Source organism: Leucoraja erinacea, chromosome 26 (genome assembly GCF_028641065.1).
Source record: "Leucoraja erinacea ecotype New England chromosome 26, Leri_hhj_1, whole genome shotgun sequence".
NCBI lineage: Eukaryota > Metazoa > Chordata > Chondrichthyes > Rajiformes > Rajidae > Leucoraja > Leucoraja erinaceus.
In genome coordinates, this window is record NC_073402.1 from 16556345 (window position 1) to 16570180 (window position 13836).

Here is a 13836-nt window from a genome sequence, read left to right on the forward strand (position 1 = left end):
CTGGGGTCAGCATTAAAAGTCCTGAGTTCCACCCATCTCTCCCAATTTACTTCAAAACTAAACATTTGAGGAAATCTATTACAGCACCGAGACATATAGTAAAAGTGTGAAAAACGTCCTGAGGAAATTAAGTTTGCAAGACTTATCAATTTATACCTGCTCACCATCACCTTTTCAAGGTTTAAATGTTCTTCCATTTCCAAAATAGCAAGCAAGAATATATCCAAATCTACATCCACTTGACCAAATGTTGGTTGTTTAAATACACTTTGAAACATAGAAACATAGAAATTAGGTGCAGGAGTAGGCCATTCGGCCCTTCGAGCCTGCACCGCCATTCAATATGATCATGGCTGATCATCCAACTCGGTATCCCGTACCTGCCTTCTCTCCATACCCTCTGATCCCCTTAGCTACAAGGGCCACATCTAACTCCCTCTTAAATATAGCCAATGAACTGGCCTCGACTACCCTCTGTGGCGGAGAGTTCCAGAGATTCACCACTCTCTGTGTGAAAAAAGTTCTTCTCATCTCGGTTTTAAAGGATTTCCCCCTTATCCTTAAGCTGTGACCCCTTGTCCTGGACTTCCCCAACATCGGGAGCAATCTTCCTGCATCTAGCCTGTCCAACCCCTTAGAATTTTGTAAGTTTCTATAAGATCCCCTCTCAATCTCCTAAATTCTAGAGAGTATAAACCAAGTCTATCCAGTCTTTCTTCATAAGACAGTCCTGACATCCCAGGAATCAGTCTGGTGAACCTTCTCTGCACTCCCTCTATGGCAATAATGTCCTTCCTCAGATTTGGAGACCAAAACTGTACGCAATACTCCAGGTGTGGTCTCACCAAGACCCTGTGCAACTGTAGTAGAACCTCCCTGCTCCTATACTCAAATCCTTTTGCTATGAAAGCTAACATACCATTCGCTTTCTTCACTGCCTGCTGCACCTGCATGCCTACTTTCAATGACTGGTGTACCACGACACCCAGGTCTCGCTGCATCTCCCCTTTTCCTAGTCGGCCACCATTTAGAAAATAGTCTGCTTTCCTGTTTTTGCCACCAAAATGGATAACCTCACATTTATCCACATTATACTGCATCTGCCAAACATTTGCCCACTCACCCAGCCTATCCAAGTCACCTTGCATTCTCCTAGCATCCTCCTCACAGCTAACACTGCCCCCCAGCTTAGTGTCATCCGCAAACTTGGAGATATTGCCTTCAATTCCCTCATCCAGATCATTAATATATATTGTAAATAGCTGGGGTCCCAGCACTGAGCCTTGCGGTACCCCACTAGTCACTGCCTGCCATTGTGAAAAGGACCCGTTTACTCCTACTCTTTGCTTCCTGTTTGCCAGCCAGTTCTCTATCCACATCAATACTGAACCCCCAATGCCGTGTGCTTTAAGTTTGTATACTAATCTCTTATGTGGGACCTTGTTGAAAGCCTTCTGGAAGTCCAGATACACCACATCCACTGGTTCTCCCCTATCCACGCTACTAGTTACATCCTTGAAAAATTCTATAAGATTCGTCAGACATGATTTACCTTTTGTAAATCCATGCTGACTTTGTCCAACGATTTCACCACTTTCCAAATGTGCTGCTATCCCATCTTTAATAACTGACTCTAGCAGTTTCCCCACTACCGATGTTAGACTAACTGGTCTGTAATTCCCCATTTTCTCTCTCCCTCCCTTCTTAAAAAGTGGGGTTACGTTTGCTACCCACCAATCCTCAGGATCTACTCCAGAATCTAAAGAGTTTTGAAAGATTATTACTAATGCATCCACTATTTCTGGAGCTACTTCCTTAAGTACTCTGGGATGCAGCCTATCTGGCCCTGGGGATTTATCGGCCTTTAATCCATTCAATTTACCCAACACCACTTCCCGGCTAACCTGGATTTCACTCAATTCCTCCAACTCCAACTTTGAGAATGTTATCCAACTGTGGAGGCCACAATGGCCAAATCACAGTTGTGACAACAGCCAACATCACCACCTGCCCATTAAGGTTACCTCACTGTTTAAGAGGGAACTACAGATGCTGGAAAATCGAAGGTAGAGAAAAATGCTGGAGAAACTCAGCAGGCGAGGCAACATCTATGGAGCGAAGGAAATAGGCAACGTTTTGGGTCGAGACCCTTCTTCAGACCTCGATGATCATCTCAAATTTGAATTGTGTTTATTTTTATTCAAGTATTATGCTGTCTAGCTGAGAACTTTAAAAGTAACATTCAGAAACAAAACACTGCATTGGCTGTAACATCAATATAAAAATAGTAAATGCTAGAAATATTACATAGAACAGTACAGGACAGGAACCAGCCCTCTGCCCACTATGTCCATGTTAAACATGATGTTGTTAAACTAATCTGCCCTGCCTGCACATGATCTATATCCCTCTATCACCCAGGCGTGTGCATATCCATGTACCTATCCAAAAGCCTCTTAAATGCCATTATTGTATCTGCCTCATGTTCCAGACACCCACAACTTTCTGTTAAAATACTTGCCTCACATATCTCCTTTAAACTTTACCCCTCTAATTCAGCAGGTCCAACGTTTAAGAAACAGTTAACATTTCAAATTAAAAATCTCTCATCAGAACTGGGAAAAGTTAGAAAAGGAACCAAGTTTTAGACTATGGGGAAAACAGGAAGCAGTGAAGAGAACAAAATGGAAGATCTCTAATCAAGTGGAGTTCAAGGGAGACTGAATGACACATGTGGTGGTGGAGGTTCTGGCTGAATGAGTATGATTAGGTATGTCTAGAGGAGGAATAAATTGAGGAGACAAATAACATATGCCAGAAGAGGAGAGAGAAAAAACAGCATCCGCAAATCTATTCATAGTGAAAGTGGCTGATGTGATATTGTTGGATTCTTTGTTAAGTCTTAAAGACTCTCTGTGTTAACTTGGAAGATGAGGTGCTGTTCCTCAAGGTTATGTTGAGTTCCATTGGGACATGTAGAAAGCCTAAGACAGAGGGATCAGGATTGGGATAGAGAGTGAAAATATCAGGCACATTGAAGTTCATAGTCATTCTTCGGAGATCTCTTCACTGATGCTACCTGAGTATTTACAGGATTTCCCATTTTAATTAAAACTGGCTTCCTCCAGCACTTTGTGTTTTGCTTAAGATTCCAACGTTTACAGTTCCAGATGTGCTTTCTTAGCCAACATCTATTACTCTTTATAAAAGTGATTCTGTGCCCATGAAATTAGGCCAGATTCTTGGTGAGCAATGTTACAGTTTTCCACTGAACCTTCTCAGCAACACGAGTGGAAAGAATGCCACCAGACTGAATACTTTTTAAAACAAATATTTATAGTTGAATTGATCACAACACTGAGTTAGTAATTCTACTGCTCATTAGAACAAGTACACAGCTCTATTTTTTTTTCTGGCTGATCAATTATGAAAATGCAATAAAAACAATAGCTGGTCAAGAGTTTGATGTTCAGGCTCCATACATAGGCCTGAAACGTGAAAAAGAAAATGAGTGATCTGAGAAGATGCACTAAGATAGAACATTTAATGAATGTGGTATGTTTTAAGTCTAATATGTGCATTCACAAGGGTAATATAGTATGTTCAGTGATTCTGTAATATTTAGCAGTGTTATTCCCATGCAATATCCCCCACTCTTTTTACATTCTTAAATGTTCACATCCTTTTATTTATTGTCCTTCAACTAACATCTTCAGGACCTTTAATGGTCACATGCTGATACATACATACATACATACCTACATGTGAATCTAACCATCATGAGCAGCACAGGGGCTCCACAAGGAACTGTGCTGGCTCCATTCCTGTTTACCATCTACACAGCGGATTGTCAATATAACACCAACAGCTGCTTTTTGCAGAAATTTTCAGATGACACAGCTGTTGTAGGCCTCATCAAAGGGGGCAATGAGGAGGAGTATAGAGACACAATTAACAACTTTGTGGAGTGGAGTGCACACAATAATCTCCATCTCAACACCAAAAAAACGAAGGAGATAGTTGTGGATTTCAGGAGGGGGAGGAGGAGGACTCAACCAACACCAATCACCATCAGGGGCACTGAGGTGGAGGTGGTCGCCAACCACAGGTACCTTGGTGTGCAGCTTGACAGTGAGCTGGACTGGAAGAGTCATATGGAGGCGGTGTACAGGAAGGGACAAAGTAGACTGTATTTTTTAAGGAGGCTAAAGTCATTTAATATCTGTCAACCCCTACTGTGCAGTGTCTACCATTCAGTGGTGGCCAGTGCTCTGTTTTTTGCTGTGGCCTGTTGGGGAGAAGGCGCCCGAATAGCGGACAAAAACAGACTGGATAAGCTGATCAGGAAGGCCGGCTCAGTGGTTGGGGCAGAGCAACTAACGGTCAAGCAGGTGGCAGAGGCCAGAACTCTGAAAAAACTAGGCTCAATAATGACCAACCCCACTCACCCACTCCACGCCCTGAAGGTGATCAAGTGCAGCATCTTCAGTCAGAGACTGATTGCACCAATGTGCAAAACGGAGAGACATAGGAAGTCTTGTATACCAGCTGCTATAAGGTTTTATAATGCACAAACATTTTAACTTATTATGTATTGAAGATATCTGTTGAAATGTGTGGTGTTATGTCTGTCTTGAAGCTGTTGTGGCACTGTAATTTCCTGTAAAGGATTATTAAAGGTTATTCTATTCTATTCTATTCTATTCTATTCTATTCTAATAAACATATTATTTACTTAAGCTAGATTGTTGCCTATTGTTATTGATTCAAATTATTAAAGTATCTTCAATTTAATTGCCAGCACATTGGCACAAAATATTTAGAGCCACAATTATGTGCTCATTTGACATAGGAGAAGATCCCAAATATAGTCTCCCCTTTGAACAAATGATAAAGATGTGACAGAATAAAGAGCCCTCCATCTATTTGCTTCCAATTTCTCAACAGTTTTTTGATACTGTTAGAAACTCCTTTGAAGTGATGACCTTAAATCATGCAAAAAAGTTAAGTAGATCTTACAAACAATTCCAAGATATTTTGATAATGTGTAGAAAAGATGAATGTTAACTGATCCATGAAGCAGTTTTAAGAAATTAATTAGTTATAGATATGGATAACTGTCATTTCATGATTTAGTTATGGACATCCTTAACACATCATTAAACTGATGTAAGAAATGTTCACCATCTGGAAACATTTGCCCTGAAAAAACTAGCCACATTTAGCCATTTATATTGCTGTTGTCTATCCATTTTACAGATCATTATATTGGATGAAAAATCACATCACTGGTAATATGAAGTCTAAGTATTAACAAAATGATGATTCATAATCATCACCATGGACATCTACAAACAATAATAAACATAAAGTTTTTCCAGTGTTTTGAAGCAGCATTGTTTTGTCATGTCTGTTTGCAGCAAAGTCCCCACAGGCTTTCGTTCTAACAATCTAAATATTTTCTTATCAAACACAAAACTGAGAAAATAGTGCAGTATTTATGAATCTTCTGTCATTGACTTCCTGTCAACAAAATGGCTAAAATATAATAATCGCTCGTATATTACATTGAATTTAACAATTTCATATGACTAGACTTTTCATTTCCGATGAAAGATCATTAACCTGATTTATTAAATTTGCTTATTTTGCTACATGGATGCTTGGCTGTATTGTACTAATCTCTATTTGTACTTCAGATTTCCAGCATCTGTTTAGTATCAGCAGTTCTTTGTATCTAACAGTTCCAAACATTTTTACTTGCACATTCTCTCTTCTTTTCTGTTTACATTTGTACACTTCTATTTTCATCTCCCTGAGATGGATTGCCCACCATTATCAAGTCTTCAATGTTCTTTCTAAGCTGGCATCATCACTAGTGTCCTTCAGTCTCACCTGTTTTTCACCTAATCCACAGTTAACCATATATAACCATATAACCATATAACAATTTCAGCACGGAAATAGGCCATCTCGACCCTTCTAGTCCGTGCCGAACACGTATTCTCCCCTAGTCCCATATACCTGCGCTCAGACCATAACCCTCCATTCCTTTCCCGTCCATAAAACTATCCAATTTATTTTTAAATGATAAAAACGAACCTGCCTCCACCACCTTCACTGGAAGCTCATTCCACACAGCCAGCACTCTCTGAGTAAAGAAGTTCCCCCTCATGTTACCCCTAAACTTCTGTCCCTTAATTCTCAAGTCATGTCCCCTTGTTTGAATCTTTCCCTACTCTCAGTGGGAAAAGCTTATCCACGTCAACTCTGTCTATCCCTCTCATCATTTTAAAGACCTCTATCAAGTCCCCCCTTAACCTTCTGCGCTCCAAAGAATAAAGCCCTAACTTGTTCAACCTTTCTCTGTAACTTAGTTGCTGAAACCCAGGCAACATTCTAGTAAATCTCCTCTGTACTCTCTCTCTATTTTGTTGACATCCTTCCTATAATTAGGCGACCAAAATTGTACACATTACTCCAGAATTGGCCTCACCAATGCCTTGTACAATTTTAACATTAAATCCCAACATCTATACTCAATGCTCTGATTTATAAAGGCCAGCACACCAAAAGCTTTCTTTACCACCCTATCTACATGAGATTCCACTTTCGGGGAACTGTGCACAGTTATTCCTAGATCCCTCTGTTCACCTGCATTCTTCAATTCCCTACCATTTACCATGTACGTCCTATTTTGATTTGTCCTGCCAAGATGTAGCACCTCACATTTATCAGCATTAAACTCCATCTGCCATCTTTCAGCCCACTCTTCCAACTGGCATAAATCTCTCTGTAGACTTTGAAAATCTACTTCATTATCCACAACCCCACCTATCTTAGTATCATCTACATACTTACTAATCCAATTTACCACACCATCATCCAGATCATTGATGTACATGACAAACAACAGTGGACCCAACACAGATCCCTGTGGCACCCCACTAGTACTGGCCTCCAACCTGACAAACAACCATCCACCATTACTCTCTGGCATCTCCCATTCAGCCACTGTTGAATCCATCTTGCTACTCCACCATTAATACCCAACCATTGAACCTTCTTAACCAACCTTCCGAGAGGAACCTTGTCAAAGGCCTTACTGAAGTCCATATATACAACATCCACTGCTTTACCCTCATCAATTTCCCGAGTAACCTCTTCAAAAAATTCAAGAAGATTAGTCAAACATGACCTTCCAGGCACAAATCCATGCTGACTGTTCCTAATGAGACCCTGTTTATCCAGATGCTTATATATATTATATCTAAGTATCCTTTCCATTAATTTGCCCACCCCTGACGTCAAACTAACAGGTCTATAATTGCTAGGTTTACTCTTAGACCCCTTTTTAAACAACAGTTCTTCCTCATGTTGTCTCCATTCTTCTCCCTTTTCTGCAACTTAAAATATTTTTGATTTCCAACTTTTCTTGGTTCTGACGAAAGGTCATAGATTTGAAATATTAAGGTAAAAACAAACTGTGAGATGAACATGTAGACATGAGGAACTGCAGATGCTGGAATCTTGAACAAAAATTACAATGTGCCAAGTCACTCAGCGGGTCAGACAGCAACACTGGAGAACATGGATAGGCCATGTTTTAGGTCAGGACCCTTCTTCAGACTGATCGTAGTGGGGGAGAAAGCTGGAAGTGGTGTGGACTGGACAAAGCCAGGCAACTGATAGGTGGAAGATAGACACAAAATACTGGAGTAACTCAGCGGGAAAGGCAGCATCTCTGGAGAGAAGGAATGGGTAACGTTTTGGGTTGAGACCCTTCTTCAGATGGTGCCTATCTTCGGTGTAAACAAGCATCTGCTGTTCCTTCCAACACAACTGATAGGTAGATACAGGTGAGGAGGGTTTATTTGCAGATGGATGGACAAGAACCAGGGATTAAAGGCAGACAAAAGGCTGTGAAGGAGATAAAAGGTGTTAATTGTGAGGGAAGGGATGTAGGTGAAGGGGACAGCAGGAAGTGGAAATGGGGACAGGATAGTGAGGGAAATGGGTGCACATCCATGTGGGGCACAGGAAAGAGACGGGGGGATTAAAAAGAGAGGGTGGGGATTGTTCGTTAATTACCCAAAATTGGAGAATTCAACATGATCAAGTGTAGAGTAGGCGACTGTTTCGCAGAACACTGATGCCCTATCTGCCAAAGCTTGCTGGAGTTCTCTGTTGCTAACCATTTTAATTCCTGGCACAGTGTCACAACAGTAGAGTTGCTGCCTTATGCGCTTGCAGCGCTAGTGACCTGGGTTCGATCCCAACTACGGGTGCTGTCTGAACTGTGTTTGTACATTTTCCGTGTGACCGTGTGGGTTTTCTCCGAGATCTTCCTCCCACACTCCAAAGACTTGGCTACTTGGTATAAGTGAACATTGTCCCTAATGTGTGCAGATAGTGTTGGTGTGCGGGGGTCGTTGGTCTGTGCGGACTCAATGGGCTGAAAGGCCTGTATCTGCGCTGTATCTCTAAACTAAACTAAACTAAAATAAAATTCCCATACTGACCTTTCTGTCCTGGGCCTCCTCTATTGCCAGAGTGAGACCACAGGCAAACTAGAGGAACAGCACCTCATATTCCACTTGGGTAGCTTACAATCCAACAGTATGAACATTGAATTCCCCTCACCTGTATCCACCTTTTGCTTGACTGGCTTCATCCTGCCCCCACAACTCTTCCATCTTTCTCTCCCCGACCACAATAAGTCTGAAGAAGAGTCTCAACCTGAAACGTCACCATGTTCTCTATCCATGCTGCCCAACCCACTGAGAAACTCCAGCACCATGTGATTTTGCTCGAGAAACTCAGTGGGTCAGGCAATGCCAGGACTGAGACTGTCGAGGGAAGATTGCCAGTGTAAGTAGAAGAGGAGGAGCAAGATTATGAGCAAATGGAGCCAGATAGGGGAAATGGAGACTGGGATTGGGAGTGAGCCATTGGTGACTGACAGGTCGAAACAAATAAGGAGACAGTGAAAAAAGTGGGTAGATGGAGTTCAGGGAGGAAGTGGAAGATGAAGGTAATGCAGAGGCTGGAAAGTGATAAGTGGAGACACAAGAGGCTGTAGATATGGTATCTGAAAATAAGGAAGGCGATGAGGAACCAAATAAAGGAGGGATGCTGGGGAGATGGAACCAGTTTGGCCAAGTTTCTTTTTCCAGTATAAAAGTCCTTCAAATGTTTTCAATGGTAGTGCAACATGCAAACTTATCTCTATTGGGTTTTTCATAATCACATTGATATCGAGTCATATTTTTAATTCTAGACTGGAATCACATCCTTATATCTCTCTGGAACTTCATGCCATTAGCGCGTGAATGGAGCTTGCAAAGGTCTATTATCCACATGTAGAAGATACTTCCTATGGACACAGTTTTATACTAGCCCACACAGTTCCACGGACCCCCAAGGTTCCATACCCGTAGCATCTTTAGAGGATTAGTTCATTTGATAGCAATTGTTCCCCATAGCTGGAAGAAAATTGCATGTATTGTTGTATGTCTGTTTAAAAGCTGATTGCAGAGATTGCAACTGCTCTGCTAAATGCAGGCAGCTGCAAAAGCTTGCAATGCATCAAAAGGGAGCAGCAATGAATTTGATAATACCATTTTAAGCACAGTGCCATAGGGAGAAACCTGACAGCACGATTCTATGAAGCTCAAAATGAAGGCCTTGCTTTTATGTGATTTTCACACAATGCTAAGGCGACTCACAATATTCTTCTAATGTGATTAAAATGCAGAAAAGCAATTTTTAATCCACGGTCTCCATCAGGTGACAGCAATTCACCATTGTTCCCGCTTCCTTGAGAATTTATGATAGAGTTACACCACAGTTCCCTCCTGTTGTTCCCTTATGTTGTAGTGTCTTCAATAAATATGAAAGATTGAATGGGCTACTAAAGCTCCAACACACTCAGAGTAGTTAAAGAACAATAACTCTCTTTCCCCTAAATGGATAATATTCAAAGGTGCATATTCATCGCTTCAGACCTACACCTCTAATCTACACAACCACCAATAGTCTTTTATATGAAAGATGAATACATCAAATTGCCCCAAGGTGCTTCAAAATTTGCCATCAAATACTGTAAAAAGATAGTACGACAGATGACCCAAAATTGGATAAAGAGTTGATTTTTAGAAACTTTGGAAGGGAGGAAAAAGGTTTGTTGAGGGTTTGAACGTTGACAGCTTGAAAACCTGGCTGTCAATGGTGGTGCTACTATTGTTACAGTGCAGAGCATATCATTTAGGCATTATCATGAGGGTTGAATTTTCAAAATGATTATTTAAATTTGACAGTAATTTAATATACTGCATATCATTTGATTTTTGTTAGTTTGGAATCCTGAGGCTTTACCTATATAACAAGACATGGAATTGACTAGTCTGTTGAATAGATGTGATAGTTCGATTTGATGATGAGGGAAAATTGGAAGTTGGAAAAAGAGGCATCTATTTATTTTAATTCTTTTCCATTTATATAAGAATGAGTACAAAAGTTTGTAAGTTTCAGTAAAAAGTGATTATTTTAAGTTTCAGTAAAAAGTGATTATTTTGTGCAAAATACACAAAATCTATCAGGGGAAGGGTCCCTTGAAATGAAATGTTCCGAAAGAACTGGTGAGGATGAAGAACATCTTATTAGAATTTTAATATAAATTAGATTCAAAATTGATTGGTGATGTGTATATTGATTGGTGATGGTCATATTTGTACAGTATTGTCCTTACACTCAGATAACGTTTTAGCAGGCTTTTATTGTGTTAAAAAAAATTAAGTAATTTTGAGACTGTATTCAGAGACCTTTACTATGCTCAGGGAAATCTTAATCTCCTGAAATAGGTAACTGTGGGTTACATAGCATACAGAAATGATTCAATATTCAAGATTCAAGAGAGTTTATTGTCATGTGTCCCAGATAGGACAATGAAATTCTAGCTTTGCTTCAGCACAACAGAATATAGCAGGCATGAATACATAACAGATCAGTGTGTCCATATACCATTATATAAATATATACCCATGAATAAATAAAACAGATAAAGTGCAAATAAACAGATAATGGGCTATTAATGTTCAGAGTTTTTTGGGGGGTTTTAATAGCCTGATGGCTGTGGGGAAGTAGCTATTCCTGAACCTGGATGTTGCAGTCTTCAGGCTCCTGTACCTTCTACCTGAAGGTAGCGGGGAGATGAGTGTGTGGCCAGGATGGTGTGGGTCCTTGATGATGCTGCCAGCTTTTTTGAGGCAGCGACTGCACTATGACCTTTCTTGCAGCGGAGTTAGCTTTGATAATCCAGTATTTTGTACGGAGGCGAACAGCATATGATTTCTTCCTCCATGTCCGAGCTGTTCATGAATATGTCATAACAGTAGTGTTGATATGTGAAGGTCCTTCGAGAGAATAATAGGATGTTTGGTCTCTTCATGCATCGCTAGTCTATTCAGGCGACCACCTGCTCTTAGAAGTCCATCATCCAGCACCGGTCTAGCTTGTACAAATGACTGTTTCTCTTGATACCATTTTTACCAGCTTCTAGTACTGATAGTTCTTTTTTGAATCTGTGTCTTTGACTTAAAGAGGTGACTGCACTTTCTGCTTGGACAAGATCGTCAGCACATAAACACTCTCCGCGGAGTGTTGCTTTAAAGACTTGCATCTCCTTTTCAACCATTTTCCTTAACTTGCCAGGATCCTTTTCAAAGCTACTCAGAGCAGTCTCAATCTCCTTTCTCCTTTGAGTCAGCAGCAAGAGTGTTGTCCTTGCTTTAAGAAACCAAGCTACAGCAGTCTTAAGATTCCTCCATGATGAGAAATAGGTGATCAGAGAGTTTATGGGGTTCAATGGATTATTGACAATGACGTTCATTGTGATGTCTTGTTTGATTTCTGGATCATTAGCAGAGATTGCAGATTCCAAGTGAAGTTCTCTGCCTGGCTTACAGAGAGACTCTGGTCCCTTGATCCATCTCTTGCACCTTAAGAAGCGGTCTGCTGTTAGTCCTCTAGACCTAGAGGCTCATCTGCAGGATTTTCCTTTGTGCCAACATATCTCCATTGTGATACATCGGTAGCATCCCTTACAAAAGAGACCCTGTTCGCTACATATGTTTTGAAGTGTTTGGTTTAGTTGTTGCACTATTGGTCCAGAAGATGGATTTGTCCAGTTGAAGCTGCAATTCCTTTCGCATCATTGTGTCAACTCTACAAACTAAGACTCGGACTGCAGCTGCACTCTGGGAATTGTTATTTGTAACGGTGTGTGTGGGCGGGGAGGTGATATTGGAGATGTCGGCGATGTCACCAAATGGAAAGCGGGGACTCTGATCCTGGCGGAGGAGAACGACCAGCGACCAGCGCCCGCTGTGAGTTCCTATCGCTCCGCCAGCTGCAGCCCCTTCCCCTCTGGTCCCCCTCGCTGGGTCCTGCTCCCCTCTCCCGTGATACCCCCCTCTCCCCCATGGCTCTTCCCCCATTTTTTCTCTGAGGTCTCTTCCTCCCCACCCACATACCCCTCTCTCCCCCCACAACCCCCTCCTCGCCCACACCCCCCCACAACCCCACCGCACACACACACCCCCCCCTCCCCCATAACAACCCCTGATGACACCCCCCTCCCCCCCCACAACGTCGCTCCATACCTTCACCCCCACAACCCTTCCTGACCCCACACCCCTCCCGACCCCACACCCCCCTCCCCACCACAACCCCCCCCCCCCCCACAACCCTCCCCCCCCCCCACACACCCCTCCTCCCTGCCCACACATACTTCCCCCCTCTCCACACACCCCTCTCCCTGCCCACCCCCTCCCCAAACCCCCCCCCTTTCCCCCCCCACCCCCACCCCCCCCCACATCCCCGCCCCGCTGACACACCCCCTCCCCGTCTACACACCCCACTCCCCGCCCACATAGCTCCAAGAATGGGTTGGAGAAATGTTTTTGGGGGGGAGAGGCTTGGAGGAGCTTTGACTTAATATCATATGTGGAACTACATGTGAGAAGTGAGAAATTGTTCCCATTAGAGAATGGCTGAAGGATCAGTGTCACACCTTTAACATAAGACCAAAAGATACAGAAAATAAATGAAATCATAACCCGGGACTTGAGGCCTGGAAGTGTAGTGAAAACAGAATCAATCCTTACCTTTTGAAGGGTGCATATTATATGAATAAGATAGTTTACTGGGCTGTGATGAAATGGCACCATATTGGAACTGAGTTTATATGAAGTACCGTTGAATGGAATAATGCAAATAAGTAGTTCAAAATTGTAATATGATTGTAATGTTGCACTTTTGACCAATTATAAATTCTAATAACATATCAGAGCACATTCATTGTCTTGGCAAAATAATCTGCATGTCATTTTGCTGGAACTTTGGGGTATGAAATGAAGCCAAAGATGGAACATTGTCATTGTATCTGCAAGTAATCATTCAATCTCAGAGAATACTGATTTAAACATCCCACGAGAGCTTTGCCAGTGTCATATTTTTCTGAAACCAACTCTATGCTGTACTACTCTGGATGATCCTGTTCTGGACTGGTGTGTTGTCACTGCATCAGGAAAGAAGTGGGGAACAGAGAGATCAAGTGGCCTGGTTACTTCAGTACTTGTTAATTAGTTTTTTATTTATCTGTTTCGATAACCTTAAGGGATTTTCCAAATAGAAATCATTTCTCATAAGATTGTTTGCTTTTGATCACAGCATATTGGTTGTCATCAGACAATGTTATCTGATTATGTTATCCACCTATATTCTGTGCCTAAAACAGACTTGAATTTCTGAAATGGGTGAGAAAATATTTCATGG